The sequence below is a fragment of the Aquarana catesbeiana genome, linkage group LG07, assembly GCF_042186555.1.
Source record: "Aquarana catesbeiana isolate 2022-GZ linkage group LG07, ASM4218655v1, whole genome shotgun sequence".
Lineage (NCBI taxonomy): Eukaryota > Metazoa > Chordata > Amphibia > Anura > Ranidae > Aquarana > Aquarana catesbeiana.
Window position 1 is genome coordinate 299,553,106 of NC_133330.1, and position 20,658 is coordinate 299,573,763.

Sequence of the window (20,658 nt, forward strand, 5' to 3'; positions counted from 1 at the left end):
CCTGTCAGTTGCTGAAAAATTATTTACATTCCTGCAAGATGAGAGCTATAATACTCATCTCTTTAGTGGTCCATGCCTCCTACCTTCATTCCATTCCAGCACTGAAGGCTCTGTAGAAATTCTCAACAATTGACACTTTCTTGAGTGTCAGATGCCTGTGTCCCCCACCACATGATGCAGTTTCTTTGTCCAACCTCTATATCACTGCTGATTCTTGTAATTACAAATATTGTCAAAAGGAGCTACAGTGTGTGGAAGAGGACACAGGCATCTGACACTTCCAGAAGTGTCAAATACTGAACAGTCTTATGGAGGCTACAATTTTTTTGTCACTCACTGGGTTTTGCTAAGGTATATCAAAAGTCAATTGTTTTTGTTTATCTATGGTTAGAGTTGTGGGGGTTCAGAAAATATGTATATTTGTGATCGTTGTCTGTGACCCTTCTCAAGAAATCCACCCTTTCTGTTCATCCAGCTAATCACTGTCACCACAAATGAGAATGAGGAAAAATCTAAAATCTTGACTTGTTAATGGAACAGTGTCACATAACTGGTGGAGATCGAGCTGTAGAGGGGGCTTCTCTTGCACCTTTTGTCCAACACCCCTGGTAGTGAAGACAGGAGGTGTGAGGACACGGAGTGGCTGGTATAACAGACAGTGCCAGCTGAGGATTGCAGGAAGTAGATGACATGGATTACCAAGGCATAGAAGCACAAGACAGGAGCAGAGTCCGAGTACAAGCTGAGGTTGCAATAGGCAGGGAGGAATCCAGAAATGGATAGTCAGATAAGCCAGAGAGTCAGGAAGCCAGGGAACAGCGTAGTGGAACAGCAAGCAGGATCTGGAGCCAGAAGGAATGTCAGCCAAGCAAGTTTTTAACAGGAACGCAGGAAATAGTCTCTGTGATGTTAACCAAGGCGAAGGCAGAGATCATCTGGGCTGGACGGCTTAAGTAGGCAGGACTGACGAGCAGGATATCATCAACAGGTAAGTCACTGTGGAGAGATAGGAGCTGGCAATTAGCCGACAGCTGAGTGGCTAGCTCAGAGAAGGAAGGGCTGAACCCAGCCCTGACAGTACCCCCTCCTCAATGACCCCTCCCCCTCGGAGGACCATGAGGATTGAGGGGAAAACGTCTATGGAAATCACGTAGGAGGACAGGGGCATGTCCGAGGATGAAACCCAAGAGTGTTCCTCCAGACTGTACCCTTTCCAATGCACCAGGTACTATATGCGCCCACGGAACCTACGGGAGTCTACAATGGACTGTACTTCATACTCCTCATGTTCCTTAACCTGTACAGGGTGAGGACGAGGCACCGAGGCGGTAAAGGTGGTAAAGATTTTAATAAGGAGACATAAAATACATTTGTGATACGCATATTAGAAGGAAGGTCTAAAGCATAAGCCACTGAGTTAATCCTGCAAAGAATACGGAAAGGCCCAATAAACCGAGGTGCGAACTTCAGAGAGGGAACACAAAGTCGGGGGTTGCGAGATGACAGCCACACCCTGCCCCCAACCTGGTAGGAAGGAGCAGGCAGGCGTCTGCGGTCAGCATTGAGTCTGTACCTATAATTAGCATGTCGCAAAGCCTCCTGGACTTGTGCCCAAGTGCAACGAAGACCATGGTGATGCTCCTCTAACACAATAATACAAATGAGTCAGGCAATATGGAAGGTTGGAAACCATAGTTCGCCATAAACAGGGACAATCTGGAAGCAGAATTCAAGGCACTATTGTGAGCGAACTCTGCCCCTGGTAAGAGGTCTGACCAGTTGTTATGATGGTCAGAAATATAGCAACGTAGGAATTGCTCCAAGGACTGATTGGCTCGTTCTGCGGCCCCATTAGACTGTGGGTGATACACAGAGGAGAAAGCAAGCTGTGCACAAAAGGCTTGCCAGAAGCGGGACACAAACTGACTACCCCTGTCCGAGACAATCACTTTGGGTAGCCCATGTAAGCGAAAGATCTCCCAAGCAAAAATGGAAGCCAGTTCCTTAGAAGTGGGCAACTTCTTAAGTGGAATACAATGAAACATTTTCGAGAACCGGCCAACCACCATAAGGATAACTGTGTTGCCCTGGGAGATGGGTAACTCCACAATGAAATCCGTAGACAGGTGGGTCCAGGGCCTCTCTCCATTGGGTATGGGATGTAGGAGGCCCACTGTAAGGTGTCGTGGAGTCTTATTCTGAGCACACACAGAACAGGCAGCTATGAAGGCTGTTACATCAGCACATAGACTAGGCCACCAGAATTGTTGGGAAATGGCCCAAAAGAGTGGATTCCTCCCAGGGTGGCCAGCAGCCTTGGGAGAATGGTAAGTCTGGAGCATGGCAGTACAGAGACTCTCTGGGACAAAGCAGCGGTCACAAGGTTTCTCAGGAGGAACATGAACCTGAGCAGCAAGAATTTTGTCACCCAGGAGAAGCGAGACTGGTGCGAACCGTAGCCAGAATATGATCGGGAGGAATCACAGGAACCGGAACCTTCTCCATCTTGAAAGTGGAGGAAAATTGTCGTGACAAAGTGTCAGCCCTTACATTCTTAGTACCGGGTAAGAAAGACACAATGCCATTGAAACTAGACAAGAAAAGAGCCCATCGCGCCCTTCTGGGAGAGAGGCGGTTAGCCTCAAACAAGAATGTGAGATGCTTATGGTCAGCAAGAATAAGAACCGGCACAGTGGTACCTTCGAGGAAATGTCTCCATTCCTTCAGGGCTAAAATGATCGCTAACAGCTCTCTGTCACCAATCTCGTAATTGCACTCCGCAGGTGACAATTTCTTGGAAAAGTAGCCACAAGGATGCGTAGCGCTCTCAGAGGTAGGACGTTGAGACAATAGGGCGCCAACTCCAGTCTCAGAAGCATAAACCTCAAGGATAAAAGGTAACATAGGATCAGGATGTGCCAACAGAGGAGCAGAAACAAAGGCAGCCTTGAGACTCTCAAACGCCTTAATGGAGGCAGAAATCATCTGGACTGGACTGCTTAGGTAGGCAGGATTGACGAGCAGGATATCATCAACAGGTGAGTCACTGTGGAGAGCTAGGAGCTGGCAATTAGACGACAGCTGAGCGGCCAGCCCAGAGAAGGAAGGGCTGAGCCCAACCTTGACAATTATACAACTTTGTGTAATATAGTATTACTCATGATTCCCACATGTGATGGTATACATATAATAGCAGGTTTGTGCATTGTGTATTGATTTGAATTGTAACTGTCCTGTCTGCCCCCATGTTGTAAAGCGCTGCACAAACTGTTGGCGCTATATAAATCCTGTATAATAATAATAATAATAGTATACATAACAAATCACAAACTGGTCAAGCATATACTGTATGGGATAAACATGTAACCCATAGATAAGCTGATCACTCAATCATATTTGTATGTTGATACCTTTAAACATCGCCATATATAAAAGAAAAGAAGTTCTTGGAATCCTTAACCAGTTGTTTTCTGGGTGACATTTACAAATTTATCAGTGCGCCTGGTCTCTTGTATTGTTGACATTTAGGCTATGTTCACACTGTTCCGACACAAAAGAAGCATGACTTTCGATCCGACTTTGCCCTGCAACTTTACTCCAACTTTAATCTGACTTATTGTGACTTTTTACACTCTTTGGCATTGATGTTGTATCAAAGTTTGACCAAAGTAGTCCTGGAAGCATTTTCAAAGTCGGACCGACACAAGTAGGATCAGTTAAGACGTTTCTCATAGGGAGCCATTTATTTAGACATGTTATGCGACTTGTGCTCTGGAAGTCGAAGCAGGTGTCAGACCATCGATAATGGTGGGAACCCAATGAGATCTCTACTTTTTTGACTGATCAAGATACAGTGGATTGAAAAAAAATGGACTAGAGATACTCTTTAAATGATACAGAATTGTTTGTGCAGTAGTCTGAAAAGTGTGAAAGTTATGGGGATTGTTTTGAAGATTACTTTCAGTTAGGCTTCCTCATCTCCACATGAAGCTGCTTTTACAGGTGCAATGCAATGAATCTGTAATGAACGGGTCATTTCTCCATCTGCTCTTCTCAGTGGCAGGCAAGAATTTTACCTTCCCTCCAACATCAAAGCTGGCATGCCAATCGTCCTGTTTAATGTTTTTTTTCTTTAAACTCCCAGTTTCAGAGCTAGCAGATGTTAACACGGGATTTTTTGAATTATGCGATAAGAATAATATGTATGATCTATTTTCATATTGTCAGTCTAAGCAGTTGCATTTCTTGTGTTTGGGTTCTGTATTGATTGACCACTGATAAATTCAGTTTTTTTTATGGGCCTGTGAATTGATCAAATCTAAAACTGCAGGCTTATTTAAAGAGGTTGTAAAGGCCAAAGTTTTTTTTTATCTTAATGCATTATGCATTAAGATAAAATACCTTCTGTGTGTAGCAGCCTCCCCAGCCACCCTAATACTTAAACTGAGCCTCATCTCTCTCCAGCGATGTCCACAATTCCCTTGGCTGTCTGGGACTCTCCTCCTGATTGGCTGAGTCACAGTAGCGGTGCCATTGGCTCCCACGGCTGTCAATCAAAGTCAGTTAGCCCAGTGGTCATCAACCCTGTCCTCAGGGCCCACTAACAGGCCAGGTTTGCAAGATAACTGAAATACATCACAGGTGATATAATTTGCTAGGTGAGCAGTCTTCAAAAATAGAAGTAGTGGCGCTAAATTGCAAATAAAAATGACAGTGGATCTGTAAACAGGGAAAGTGTTAACCTTCTCTTTGCTGATGGAGAAAAATATATATAAATAAATAATATAAATAAATAAATGTTGGTGATCAGATAAACCCTCCGCTTTGCAGGTGGGGAACACAGTAATCACACAGTGACATAGAAATAAACAATTAAACATGTGAATAGTGACAGTAGTTCATAAAAAAAACAGTGATAAAAATATAACAAAAAAGAGCTGAACAAAAAATGGATGAAACCAAGTCCATATAAAAAAATAAGTGCAAATAAAGTGGATGAAAAAACTTTTTCATGCAATGAATTATCTTCCACCACACCATCCGTGACCGTGATCCACTCTAATGGAGCCGCACTCACCGGAACAATATGCCTTGCACTCTCATGATCGGCCAATAAGCAGGAATATAGCCACCCAGGGGCTAATCAAATAAATGAGACTGTATTGCAGCAGAAGATGTCCTTCAGTCAGCAGCGCTCATCCATCATAACCACATGAAAGAAATAATAATGCTTCCCATAGTGTGATAGCGTATAAACATTTATTAAAAGACTGCTAACAAATCCTGAATCATTGTACTCACATAGTAAAATAAAAACCAAGCATGAACAAGTAGTGTTACGGCTGAGGTGTTGATAAATGGTCACGTCGGACCCGGGATGCAGAGTTAACCTCACCCTTGTCCCCTCGTTGGATACCCAGCAGCACGAGGAGATACCGCAGACCCACGGAAAACACTAACAGCTAAGTGTAACACGTCACAAGTGTCTCTAGGATGATAGACGTTTGACTTCTTCACAGAAGTGTTAGCAGGAATTTTGTAAGTTATGTTGTGTTTGTGTCCACTAATAATGATTTTATTGTATTTTTTGCGAAAATGTAGTTATAATATTTTCAGGGGGTGGTGGGTAGCGGTGCTGTTATGTAGGCTGTACGGGGCCCTATGATTTCTTGCTCAAAATTTTTTTATTGAGTTATTGAATGAGCAGGGTATAAGGCATACAACAAAAACATATACATGGTAGTTCCATGCAGGTATGGCAACAATACAATAAGCATGTGAACGACGGTCAAATCTGTTTAAGCAATAGGTGGTACACAAGATGCAAAATAAAACACAGACATTTGGAATAGGGCAAAGTACCATTCAAGGGTGCTAACTGTAGAAGCACAAAAGTCTGCATTAGTTGTAATCTGGTGGTTTATCCAGTAGTATGTATAAGGTATAATCGGGGTTGGAGCAGGAGCCCTTATAAGAGAAGCAAGGCGCGTTGTGGTAGGACATGAAATGGAGACTAGGGGGTGAAACTAGCATCTTGCACTACCATGGGAGTGTGGGGGCTTGGTCGTAGAGAAGTTTCAATCAGTGACAGGGAATCTTTTAACATGGAGAAGGATAGACAATAACTGAGCCAGAGGCTAGGGGTTTTGAGGGAATAGAAAGGAAGAAAAAGTAGGAAGAAGAAGAAGGGAGGAGTTGGGAGAGTGGGGAAAGTCCAACAAATACAAGGAGATTTCCAAGCTCAAACTTACTAACCAGCCAGCGACCAACCAAATTGACCTGTCTATCAATATGCATTAAGAACAGGGGTTTGGTCTGCACACATTTGCAAATACATGAATAAGCTACAGGCCGCGTCAAAGCACCCTGTTTTCTGTAGTCCCTTACCCTGACTTCTGGGTCTCCACAATGAGAGCACATGCATTTTTATGGATACGTGAGGACATGTGGCCTGGAAGGAGCCCACCCCTTCTTAAAAGTACAGGGGCATACTGAACACCTAGCACATAGCACTATGGCAGTAAAGATGTCAGTGCATTGCCTGACCAATATAATCAAAATACAAACAAGTGGCCACTGACCCCACCTATGACTGGTCTATTGCAGCAAGGAGCACTTGAAGGGTGACACATGTCAAACAAATACAAGGAGATTTCCAAGCTTAAACTTACCAACCAGCCAGCAACCAACCAAATTGAGAGTGGGGAAAGTCCCCCAGTGTGACCTGACCACTAATGTGAGATCAGAAACGGTAAACAGAATAGTTAGCTACCATGGCATAAGGACTGACTCTTCAAACTCTGGTGGCAAGTGGTGTTTAATCCAGGGTTGTCAGATTTTGTCAAACTTGGGGATCTGATTTTTGTCAATAGCTGTCATGGAAGAATTCAAAGAAGACCATATCCAGTATGGCTGCATTAATTTGCGCATGCGCATTAGAGAACAGCATGCAATGGCGCAGGCAAAGCGCTAATTACCAGCGTCCACTGGCCTATATAAGGACAGCAGCTCGTCTCACAAATTGCTGGATTATCGTCAGCCTTATATCCTGTGCCTTGTGCTTCTGTTTGAATACATGTTACTAACCCAGCTTACCCCTGACCTGCTTTGGCTTCTTTCCTGGCTCTGAACCCAACTTGCTCCACGGACCTGCTTCTGGCTTGTTCCTAATGGACATCCTGTATTTGACTCCGACTTGATCTTGACCATGCTTCTGCCTCTGCTCCTGACTTCCTTTGTTTGACCCCTGGCCAGGCTTCTGACCTTGCTTCCTGCCTTACCCATTCGTCAAGATCTGCCAGCACCTCCAGATAATCATCTGCTGTGACTCTTTCTCTGCTCCTGGGTGTCCTCACATCTGGAGTCTTCAGGTAACTTTACCTTAAGGCAACCTGTGCATCTTTGGGCATAGAACCCTCTGTCACCACCTTCAGGGATACTCTGCACTCAGCCGCAAGGGGAGCCCTCTTGTCACCTCAGCCTCCAGTCAGGTACGTGGCAATAGCTTCCATTTTGACATGTAAGAGTGTGCGGTTTACTCTATGTTTCACTTTGGCCACAGCCAAGGGTGGGGACTTCCAAGCCTTTGCTATAGTTTGCTTCACAGCTGTGAGAAGGTGGATCATGAGTTTGAATTGTTAATGCGTCAAGGCGTCTGGTTTCAGATTGAGGAAGGCATATGGGGCCCTATGATTTCTAATAGCGGTCCTGCCTATAGGTAGCTTATAGCACAGAGAAACTTCAACAATTAGCAAGGAGAAAGACCTAACTTTCTGTTATTTTTTCCAGGGAGGCCTTATCATATTAGTTTGTTGTGTTTCAATGAATCATCCCATTAAACAAAACCAGCCCTTATTATTTATGGTTGGCTTTGCTTGCCAAGCATTAGAGACAATATTTGTGCAAGTCCTGGAACGCTGGTTCATTACGACACATTACAAATAATTTTTAATCTGTGCAGATAACAAGGCTACATTTAGGCCTATTTGTTCCGCTGGCCTATAACTCATAAAGTTCCGCGATAGACTTTGTCATGCTAATCTCTGTCCTTACTAAGATACATATGCCGGGAAACTGCTCTTTGCTTCAACCCTGTATCAGTCTTTATGGCATTTCTGCACTTAAATTGGATTTATTGATATGCAGACAAATGATCTGTGGTCTCCCACAATATACTGCCAAGTCCCACAGACCACTGCATCCATATTTTTCCAGATAGGGATTCTTTAATACAATGGGAAGATTTTTTTCCTCGCAAAAATATTGAACAGAGTTCAGTTCATGGAGCTGTTCTGCTTTTCTAATGATTAATGTGTCAAATGATAGATGGAGACAGTAAAAGAAGAGATTAAGTTGGAATTTATTTCCAGTTTTAATATTACATCCCATCCCACTACTAAATAACACATTTAAAGTGTGAGTGTATGCTTATATACTCCATTTTCATCCAGTTATGTGTCTATTAAACAAATACTTAAATGGATTTCCAATGTACCTTGCTATTATGAATGGGGGGGGAGAGAAAAATGGGAGCATATGATTCATTCCCCCTCCTTGCACATGATAGCATTGGTGCTTGGCAGTCCAGTCACCCAGCACTATCACATGAGAGCAGAGAAAGTCCCCAACCAAGTGTAATTCACAACTTGGAGTGGAGACCCCCCCCCCTCTTAAACCCTCTGTTACCCCTGTAACATAGTTTTACTGGCTGTTGATCTTTCCAGCAAGTTGCACCGATTTCAAAAAGTAGTTTCTGCACTACTTTTTGCGATTCCGGGCTGCAATTTACATTGACATCTATGCAGAAACCTGCACAGATGTCTCTGAAATCGCAGTCAAAATCAGGACTGACATGCGAGTTCAGCTGAACTCGCACAGCTTCATTCCCGCAGCTCAGTGTGAACCCGGGCTAACAAACCAAGTTATCCAGCAAAAATGGCAGTTAGAGGGGTAAGACCAAATATTTAAAAATGACCAGCGTGTTTACAATAGTCAGCTTTTGTACGTATAGTTAAAACCTTTATCCCAAAAGGAAAAAAACTCGTTCTATAACTGTTAAAAACAATTGTTAGTTAGGGCTCATTTGCACTTGCTTCGGCTTCAACATACAATAAAGCAGGCCATACACGGTCGAATTTCGAACAATTTTTCTTTTCAAAATCAGAAAGTTCATTTTTTTTGTGATCCGATGATGGCATCATTGATTTTCGAAATTTGGCCGACCAAGCCTTCAATTTCACCTCATGTTGCTACAGAAAAGAATTTTCGTGGACGGGAATCTTCTTTTCTCTCCGTAAATTTTCTTTTCTTATTACATTTCTCGCACGATCATTGATTAGAAAATCGTTAGTCTTTCAAAAAATTTCCAACATGTCCGATTCCTCAAATTTGATTGCCGCACGAAAATCGTCCGTTGTTGCAGCCCACTAACGGTGCGAAATTCTTACGAAAATTCTTTGATACGATTTTCTGAAGAAAATTCTTTTGAAATTTAAACTGTGTATGGCCGGCATAAGGGCTAGTTTACACTTGCTTTCAAAACAAGGCTTCGGACAGGCTTTGTTAAAGCTCGCTGAACGCTAGTCAAAGCTCTTGTCACTAAATAAAATGGTTAGCTTACAGTCCTGTTTACACCTTGCTTTTGCTTTGCTTCAAAAATTATACCCCATGTCGCTTTAGTTGTGCTTCAAAGCGTCTTCAGAGCCTCCAAAGAAGTCTTTGGCAAAGCTCGCTTGAAGCCCCACTGAAGCCCCACCGAAGCCTCATCGAAGCCCCCTGAAGCCTCACCAAAGCTTCACTGAAGCCCCACCAAAGGTTAATCGAAGCCCACCGAAGCACCAAGCGAAAGCAAGGTGTAAACAGGACTATAAGCTAACCATTTGATCTAGTGACAGGAGCTTTGACTGGTGTTCAGAGAGCTTTAACAAAGCCTGTCCGAAGCCTTGTTTTGAAGCAAGTGTAAACTAGCCCTCAAGTACATGTATGCTGTCCTGACACTGGTCAGTTTCTTGCAAACACATACCTGAAATTTATCATTTGAATATTTTTGGAATAATTGTGAATATGGGTATGGGTGGAAGTGCGGTGGAATGTGGGGTTGTGGTTTTGAAGTGTTTTTGTGTGTTTTGTTAAAATTTTATGACAATGCAGTGTGGTACTGCAAAAAAAAAAAAACACAAACTACACTATTAAACTGTTGTGTCACTGGCTAATTGGTACAAAGTTGAGGGTTTTGATCTTTTTTTTTTTTTTTAATAGATGAACCTTTCCTTCAGCTTCTAGATCTCTTGTATTTACTACTTCCACTGGTTAATTCAGGCCTATTACTGCTTGATAAAAGTCATATTTTGCAGCCAAAACTACCTAAAAAAAATCTGTTTTTTGCAAGTTGAAATAAATCAGATCGGGGTGGTGTTGCTGCCTACAAACCAAGCAAAATGTAAAAAAAAGATGTAAAAGTAAAATGTATATAATCAATTACACATCCAAAGTATGTTATACCAGAATATGATGTTGCTGATGCTGTATGTGGAAATTGTAATTTTCCATAACATCACATTAAAGTCATCCCCCAATATAAATGAAAGGACTGGTGTTTTTTTCCATGTCACACTCAAAGTTGCATTAAAAGGACCACCTTCCCACTGTATAGTTTTTTTTTTAATTGTTTGCTTTGGTAAATTTCCTCTATGGCAGTGCCAAGCTCCCCATTCCTTTTTTGACAAATTTGCCCATTAGAGCAAAAATAGCCAGAATTCAAAGTTGAACTTTAGTCAGAAAATGATGTCCTGCTAGATAACTTCAGTCTGGGCCCTTTTACAGGTATAACTATGTAAACCAATAAAAATAAGTGCCTATACTATTTAAAATCCAGTAAGGCACTGTCTCACTCTGCTCTGCACAGCCTCAGTTGTCCTGTATTCTCTGGAGGCCAATCTGCTAACAGCCTACAGATTTACTGTGGCTGAGGTGGGGGGAGGAAGCAGGAATGTAAAGCTTCTGTCAGCCTTCCTCTCTGGCTGAGCCAATTTTTGGACTAATAGGCAAACTACTGTCAAAAAGGCATAGGGATATAGAAATTGCCATGGGAGACATTTATCAATTAAAGAAAAAAAAAACTTAAAAAAAATACCAAACACTGGGGGGGGGGGGGAATTTTTTTATATATAGCTTTTAGAGAAATATTAAAAATACACAAATCCTTAAAAAATATGCTTGAAGGATGCCTGAAAGCTGTATGTGGTATTAACAAACAGTATGATTTTTCACAATTTTAGCAACAGGATACACTGGTTGTGGAATTGTTTTTTTTTGTTTTTTTTTTTTTTTATATTACATTTTGGCTTACATACATTGGCAGCACCTCAATTTTATTTAAGTTTTTGAAAAAAAGAGGCTTTTTCAGTAGCTTTATCAGTGACACGTGCTTTTTCGTCAAATGGTAATAGACCCTAAGTGCAACACCTCCTGCATGTGCTGTGGCTGTATAGCAGGGACACTCTGAGATAATAATTGAGATCTACCTGTCTTAGAATGTTGAGGCCTGACCACCATTTTGTTCAGTTCAGAATATATATTGCGATAAAATCCACACAGGAACAGAGTTTTTTGTTTCTAACGAACACAAATTAATATAATTAATTTACGTTAACCACTTGCCTTCAGGGCACTTTCACCCCCATTCCTGCCCAGGCCATTTTTCAGCTTTCAGCGCTGTCACACTTTGAATGACAATTGTGCGGTCATACAACACTGTAACCATGTGACATTTGTATAATTTTCTTCACACAAATAGAGCTTTCTTTTGGTGGTATTTAATCACTGCTGGATTTTTTAATTTTTTTACTAAAAAAAAAAAAGACCAAAAAAAAAAAAGTTTTTCTTAGTTTCTGTAAATAAGCAATTTTTCTCCTTCACCGATGTGCACTGATAGGCTGCACTTATGGGCACTGATGAGGCGGCACTTATGGGCACTGATTAGGTGGCACTGATGAGAAGGCACTAATATGCCGCACTATGGGCACTGATATGTGGCACTGATGAGCAGTAATAGGCAGCACTGATGGGTGGCACTGGTGAGCACTGATAGGTGGCACTGGTGGGCAATGATAGGCGGCACTGGTGGGCACTGATAAGCGATATGGATAGGCAGCACTGATGGACATTGATGGGTGGCACTGATGGGCATTAATGGGCAGCAATGATGGGCATTGGTGGGCAGCACTGATGGACGGCACTGATAGCTAGCACTGACTGGCATCACTAATGGGCACTGATTGGTGGCACTGGTGGCGCTTTATTGTAATCAGGGCACTGATGATCAGTGCCCTGATTACAGGTCTCAATGTCCCCTGCGAGGAGATGCTGCTGATCGGCTCTCCTCGCCACACACTTTGTCAGTGTGAGGCGATGAGCGACGGTTACTGGCATTTCCATGTTTACATGTGACCGGCTGTGATTGGACACAGCCAATCACATGGTTAAAAAGCCGTGGCCGCCGCTCTTTACAGAGATTGGGGTCGCGCGTTGTCCTAGCAACGTGGCTCGGCCGCGATCGGTGCACTGCATGCCCCCACGGGTGCGCGAGAGCGGGCGTTCTGGGACGTCCCAGGACGACAGCCGCACTGATCCTCCCTCAATTGACGATGGGCGGTCGGCAAGCGGGTAAAGTGGTTGTAAAACCTCAGACACTAAATATGAACAAAGCATACTCCTCTATAGCGCGTACTAGTCCCAATCCTGAGTGTCATTTCTGTCTGCTACCTTGTTCCTCTGCTATCTGCATGAGTCACTTCTGACACGTTTTCCTGACACCAGGAGGTTAAAAGGTGACAGGGAAGGGAGCTCCAGCACACAGCCTGTGATTGACAGCCTCAGATCTGTTCCTGTGTGCTGTGTGAATGAGGTATGTCCCTTCCCTCCAATTAGCTCTCACTGAGCTCTACATAGTGGAACTTCAGCTCCTCGCCCCCTGTTTTCTGAAAGTTTAGAAATGCTGTATAAATTCTGCACTTTGAAAGGCTGTAGAGGAGAGTTGGCTACAGATAAACAGATACATTCCTTTGGGATTGATAAAGTATTCTATATTCTCTATTATGTATGTAGGAGGATTTGTTTAATCTCTGTGTATCACCTGAGGTTAGTCACTAAACTGGGTATATGTAAGAGTTTACAACCATTTTAAACCACTTCCGGGCCGCCCACTGTATATTTATGTCATTACTTTGACGTTAAATACCAGGGTTATGGTAGCAGCTAGCATCCGGCATCTGATAAAAGTGGTCCCAGTGGCGGATTTGCCCCGGGATCTCTTTTATAGGCAGCGGGAGAGATGCCCCCCTCCTGCCGTTTTCTGGTCGTTTCCCCGTTTACTGAAACCGGTAAAGGGGGAAATTATCCGATCCCCTGGAGCGATGGGCAGGAAGTCGAGTGAGGGCAAGATGCCCTTGGAGGACAGAAGCAACGTCAGACGTCACTAACGGCCTTAAAGGGCCCTTTTTTTTTTTTTTAGGTAAATTTTTATAATTAGGTAAAAAAAAATTTCCCCCCTTTTTTTGACCCCAGAGCTTGCATTAAAGAGGCCCTGTCCTGCTTATTTCTATTACAAAGGATGTTTACATTCCTTGTAATAGGAATAAAAGTGATCAAAAAAATTAAAAAAATTGAAAGGGACAGTTTTAAGATAAAAAGCAAAATAAATAAGACATTTTTTTTATTTTTAAAGCGCCCCGTCCCTCTGAGCTTGTGTACAGAAGTGAACGCATATGTAAACGATGTTCAAAGCACACATGTGAGGTATTGCCACGATAGAGCGGGACCAATATTTCTAGCACTAGACCTCCTCTGTAACTCTAAACAGGTAACATGTAAAAATGTTTAAAGCGTTGCCTATGGAGATTTTTAAGTACCGTAGTTTGTCGCCATTCCACGAGCATGCGCAATTTTAAAGCATGACATGTTAGGTATCAATTTACGTGGCATAACATCATCTTTCACATTATACAAAATTGGGCTAGCTTTACTGTTTTCTTATTTTTCAATTGAAAAAAGTTAATTTTTTTCCCCAAAAAATTGCGTTTGTAAGACCGCTGCGCAAATACGGTGGGACATAAAGTATTGCAACAACCGCCATTTTATTCTCTAGGGTCTCTGCTAAAAATATATATATAATGTTTGGGGGTTCTAAGTAATTTTTAAGCAAAAAATACAATTTTATCTTGTAAACAACAAATGTCAGAAATAGGCCTGGTCCTTAAGCACTTGCCGACCAGCTGCCGTCATAAAACTGCTGCAGGTCGGCACGATCCCGTGAACCGGCGTAGCTGTACGTCAGTCCCTTCAAGCGGGATAGCAGGCGCACGTGCGAGCCCGCTGCACAGCCGATGCTCGTGACTGGCGTTCGCTATGACCGGCGGCTGCGAGCAATCGGGGGCACGAGAGGCAGAACAGGAATCTGTGTGTGTAAACACACAGATCCCAGTTCTGTGAGGAGAGGAGAGACAGATCGTGAGTTCCTACGAGCTGGGAACCACGATCTGTCATCTCCAATAGTCAGTGCCATTCCCCACAGTTAGAACACACATAGGGAACACAATTAACCTCTTAATCGCCCACTAGTGTTAACCCCTTCCCTGCAATTGACATTTATACAGTAATCAGTGCATTTCTATAGCACTGATCGCTGTATAATTGTCAATTGACCCAAAAAATGTGTCAAAAGTGTCCGATGTGTCTGCCATAATGTCGCAGTCTCGATAAAAAAAAAAATCGCAGATCGCCGCCATTACTAATAAAAAATTTAAAAAAATAAAAAATGCCATAAATCTATCCCCTCTTTTGTAGATGCTATAACTTTTGCGTAAACCAATCAATATACACTTTTTGCAATTTTTATTACCAAAAATATGTAGAAGAATGCATATCGGCCTAAACTGAGGAAAAAATTAGCCTTTTTAAAAAAAAATTGGGGCTATTTATTACAGCAAAAAGTACAAAATAGTGTTTTTTTTCAAAATTGTCGATCTCTTTTTATTTATAGAGCAAAAAATAAAAAACACAGAGAAGATCAAATACCACCAAAGGAAAGCTCTATTTGTGGGAAAAAAAGGATGTCAATTTTGTTTGGGTACAGCGTTGCACGACCGCGCAATTGTCAGTTAAAGCGACGCAGTGCCGTATCGCAAAAAATGGCCTGGTCATTGAGCAGCCAAATCTTCCGGGGCTGAAGTGGTTAAAGGGATAGTTCACCTTTACCACAAAACTACCTATGCAAATAAGAGGCATCTGTAGATGAAAACAAACTGTGCAGCTCTGACTGACGTTGAATAAAGCCCTTGCTATAGGTGTATGCCATTTAAATACCTTATAATGCCTGACTAGAATACTCTCAGGATGTTGCTAAGTACTGTCAGGACGTTGCTAAGCGAGGCCTACTTGTCAGTGCTCACCTCCTCCATCACAGGAGTGAGCTTTTTCTCTGATACAAACCCCATCACATACTCTTTCTCTCCCCTCATGGAGTAGCTCTGAGCTCAGCATTTGAGAGCTCACTCTGGCGGAGGTGCGCAGTGACGACTAGGCCTCACTTAGCAACATCCTGAGAGTCTTCTAGTCAGGCTTTATAAGGTATGTAAATGGCCTACATGCACCTATAGCAAGGGTATTATTTATCTCTAGTCAGAGCTACACTGTTTTAATCTACAAACATCCCTTACCTTCATAGGCAGGTTTTTGGTAAAGGTGAACTAATATTTTAAGTGGTTAAGCTGATTTCTCTTGTATGTTTAGGGGCCGTGGCCGCATTAGCGCTAAGGCGACGATTGTATTAGCGGCTCTTTATTGCTGTTTAGCGGTGCTTTTGTGCTGCTTTTCAGCTGCTAGCGGGTGCTTTTAACTCCAAATAAGGGGTTAAAAACTCCCGTTTTGCATCGCTTTCAAAGCGCTTTAAGGCCCCTTTCACACTGGGGCGGGGGCGCCGTCGGTGGTAAAACGCATTTACTGTCGGTATTCCGCCGCTAGCTGGGCGGTTTTACCCCTGCTAGTGGCCAACAAAGGGTTAAAAACCACCGCAAAGCTCCTCTGCAGAGGTGCTTTGCCGGCGGTATTGCCGCCCTGTCCCATTGATTTCAATGGGCAGGAGTGGTGGAGGAGTGGTATACACACCGCTCCCTCACCGCTCCAAAGATGCTGCTAGCAGGACTTTTTTTACCGTCCTGCCAGCGCACCGCTCCAATGTGAAAGCCCTCAGGGCTTTCACATTGGAGACAAAGCAGCGGCACTTTCAGGTCGGTTTGCAGGCGTTATTTTTAGCGCAATAGCGCCTGCAAACCGCCCCCAGTGTGAAAGAGGCCTTAAGGTGCTTTGAAAGCGATGCCCATTCATTCCAATGGGTAGGGGCGTATTGGGAGCGCTGTATAACAATGCTCCCAAACCGCCCCAAAGATGCTGCTTGCAGGACTTTTCCAAATGTCCTGCAAGCGCACAGCCCAGGTGTGAAAGCACCCATTGTAATGAATAGAAGGCAGTTTTCAGGCGCATTACAGGAGCTACTTCTAGTGCCTGAAAACTGCCTCAGTGTGAAAGGTGTCTTTTAAAGCTCAATAATGTACATTGCTGTTACCTGGACTCCCTTGGTTTGATCTCAGCTCAGAATTCTACAAAATATCTCTGCTTGATATGTGGCCAAAAATAAAAAGAGAAAAACTTGGCAAAAAGCTCAGAAGAAAGCAGGAAAAAGCAACATATTTCATAAAAGATGTGGGAGAGGTTGCACAAATGAATTGATTAATGGCATGCTCCAGTTAGATAAGGAACACCACTTTCAACTAGTTATGACCATTGCGTGTCTTATAAATCATTTTCATCTTAGGGCAGCCAGTACAAGTACAGTACATGCCAGTACAAGATTCCATCAGTGTCATTATGCAATATGACTGCTTTATCCTGCACAGGAAGACTTCGTTTTTAATTCTGAAATTGTTTTTTTAGGATCTTCTGCATTAGGAGGCTTCTGAAATAAGCTAACTAGTCATGCCCTGCCTAAAAATGTGTCTCTGGCCAGAACCTATGCATGAAATGTATTTATTTCAGGTACTTATATAGTGCCATCAATTTACGCAGCGCTTTTACATATACATTGTACATTCACATCAGTCCCTACCCTCAAGGAGCTTACACTCTAAGGTCCCTAACCACACATTCATACATACTAGGTTCAATTTAGGATCCAATTAACCTACCAGCATGTCTTTGGAGTGTGGGAGGAAACCGGAGTACCCGGAGGAAACCCACGCAGGCACAGGGAGAACATGCAAACTCCAAACAGGTAGTGTCGTGGTTGGGATTCAAACCAGCAACCCTTCTTACTGCTAGGTGAAAGTGCTATCCACTACACCACTGTGCCACCCCATGAAATGTAAAAATGTGGAAGCCTGATATCAAACATATTTAAATCTATTTCATTTATTTTTAAACTATTTAAATAACTATTTTGCTTTAATATATTAAATATATTAAAGCGGTATTAAACCCAAAACCAAAAAATGATCATTAGATGTAGTGCCTGCATTAGGTTTCTTTTCTTAGGCTTTTTTCCTCTGGTTTCACCTGGTGATCCGGACAGTATTACACCTCCTGTATTAGAATGTCTCCAGTCTGGATGAAGGAGCACAGGGGCACCTTTGGACAGTATTATTGTCAGTATGGGGGGGAGGGTACAGTTTAATGCCTTAACCTCCCTGGCGGTATGATTATTTCAGATTTTTAATGCTGAAAGCGGTACAATTTTTTTGCATGGAAATTTGGCCTTTTATATTGTAGTCCTGTAATTCTTAGGAATAACTCACTTAAATCTGTCCAAACAAGAGTCTATTAGACATCCCGGGTATGATAAAGTTTGAAAAACAAAATAATAAATTATAATATAATGAATAACTATAAATAATTATAACAAATAAAAATGTAATAATAATAATAAAAATTATTCAATAATGTAATCAAATCAAAAACACTGAAATTTGCTCAGTTGCAGAATTGTCACGGTCATTACTGTGTTTGATGACGGATTTCCCCACAAATCACTATCGCTCAATTCTGCAAGTGATTCTAATTTATTATCGCTGTTTTCTAGCTGGTCTAAAACCACTTTTGATGTAAAGGGATGGTTTTGGTTGCTATGGACAATCTCCAGTTTCCAGGCAGAAAGAACAGTATTTATGATATAAAACTGCATGCAGGGCACTGGACAGACCACTAGGGGCAAAAGGGATGTGACATCAATTGATACAGTAATGTAATCTGTAAGATTACAGTGTACTGTATATGTATTGTGTGTTTTACTTTTTGAATTTGGCGCCGTTCTCCGTCCCCGTGCGTCGCAAGGCTCGCAGGGAGCGAAGCTTGGCTCTGTGATAGATCGAGCGGAGGACAGCTCGCTCACACTGCGGGGAGACATCGCAGGATCCTGGTGACAAGGTAAGTAACATGTACCTGGATCCTGCGATGCAATCCCGAGTGTGGCTCGGGGTTACCGCTTTTGGTACCGAAAATCCACCCCGAGCCACACTCGGGAGTACCGCCAGGGGGGTTAACAGATTTAGATACACTAACAAATTAAAGCATAACTCCAGCTAACACCTTATAAACGGATACAGCAACAGTTAGCTACCTTTTAGGATACAAGTTATAATATATATTCAAAAGGTTGAGCTGGCATGTGTAGGGCATGAGAGTGTCTCAGTCCCAATGAATCTAAATTCTAAGAAAGAAATGCCCAAGGGACTTTACCAGACACAAACCAAATAAATAAAACGTACAAAATATATTATTTAAACGTTAAAAAAAAAGAGGATTTTTACACACATTTAAAAATTCTTCTATTACACATATTTACAAACATATGTACGTGAATATCCATGACTGCATAAATCAAGATATAGCTGGTAATCCAAGATGTAGATAATTATGTATTAGATCTCTATGCGTTTTGTGAGACAAGACTCGCTTCCTCAGGAGGAATACATATAGATGTCTGAAATTAGAGAAATTAGGTTGTGCAGATTATGCAACCATGGATATTCACGTGTTTGTAATTATATCTAATAAAATAATTTTTAAATGTGTTACTTTCAAAATACTTATTGGAGGTTTTACATAAGTAAAAGAACAAACAATAGTACCAACGTACCATTTTCATCAATACAAATAAGCTCACCAAAAAGATGCGTAACAAAATGACACCCACAATCCCAATCATAAACTAAAGAAGTCAACAAGCCGTCTTGCTGGGTATTGATCTTTTTCCTAGTGCACCAACCAGATACTGTAGGTACAGACACGTTAGAGACCACCTATCTGTCAATAAGACCTATTGACAAAGGTCAGGACCAATATAATCCTGGATAGTCAGGCATACAGAAATAAAGAAAAGCAATGAAGAAGAAGAAGGGAAAGGAAAGGAAAGAAAGAGGGGGAGAATGAGACGAAGGTCTGATCCGGGGTCAAAATAGGTAAACCAAACCATAACCCAAAAAATAATTAAAATAAATAAACTAGCGTACAAGAGAGACGTGCATATATGTAGCCCACGGCTCCGGAGTCGTTTCAAATTTTTTTACCATGTCCTTCAAGATGTTAATATTTTCATGTAACATAATCCAGGTGACCTTTTGCCTAGCCTGCACAAAGGATTCAGTAGGTTGTTTCCAGGATTTAACAAGAGTCATCTTAGCCCCCAGTAAAATGAAAAATATCAGGCGTAGCAAACAGTTAGATATACCGGATACTAGGTCGTTAAGAAGCACTATGTAGGGAGTCTGAGGGACAGACTGTCCAGTAACCCTACAAATCAGCACAAAGACGCAGTTCCAAAAACCACCTATCCTAGGACATTCCCACCAGATATGGCACATTGTCCCTGGCATTTGGCATCTCCCTGAAGCATAAGAGGGACACCGAAGGGTACATTTTGGCTAGCCGTGTTGGGACCAGGTACCAGCGAGTGAGCACCTTTAAATTTGCTTCCACCATGGCTACAGTCAGGATACCAGAGAATGACCGTAGGAAACACTTGTGCCATACCTCCAATTCTCTTTCCTCTGCCAGATTTGCATTCCATTTCACCATATAGGGTAACTTGGGAGGAAAGCCTAGTAATAGCCCATAAATAAGGAAGATGCCCCCTCGCTAATTACATCTTGAGTGCACCATTTTTTATAAGAGGTTACCTGGTAATGGTCCAGTGCAACTGGCTAAAGTGACTATAAGAAGCGCGAGATTTGAAAAAAAATGGAAACGCTCTGATTGACGCCTTTCTAGAACTTTCACACAGTGACGTAGTGTAAAGGGTCCCCTATGTGTAATAAAATGCCCAATTTTGTACAGCTCCTTATCTAGCCACCACTTAAAGGACTTAATGTTCAAACCCAGGGGGAAATCTGGATTGTTAAAGATATGCTCTAACGGACGAAAATGAGACACCAAATCTCTATGAACACGGAGCCTATCCCACATAGCCATCTAGTGAGAGAGGGTAGGTGCCAAGATAGGGGGCCATTGTTTAGGAGAGCTCCACAGAAGATAGTCCAGTGTATATATGAGTAGCTATCCATTCCATAAATACCCAGTTTGGTTTGGCGTATCTTGAGTATATCACCGAGAGTT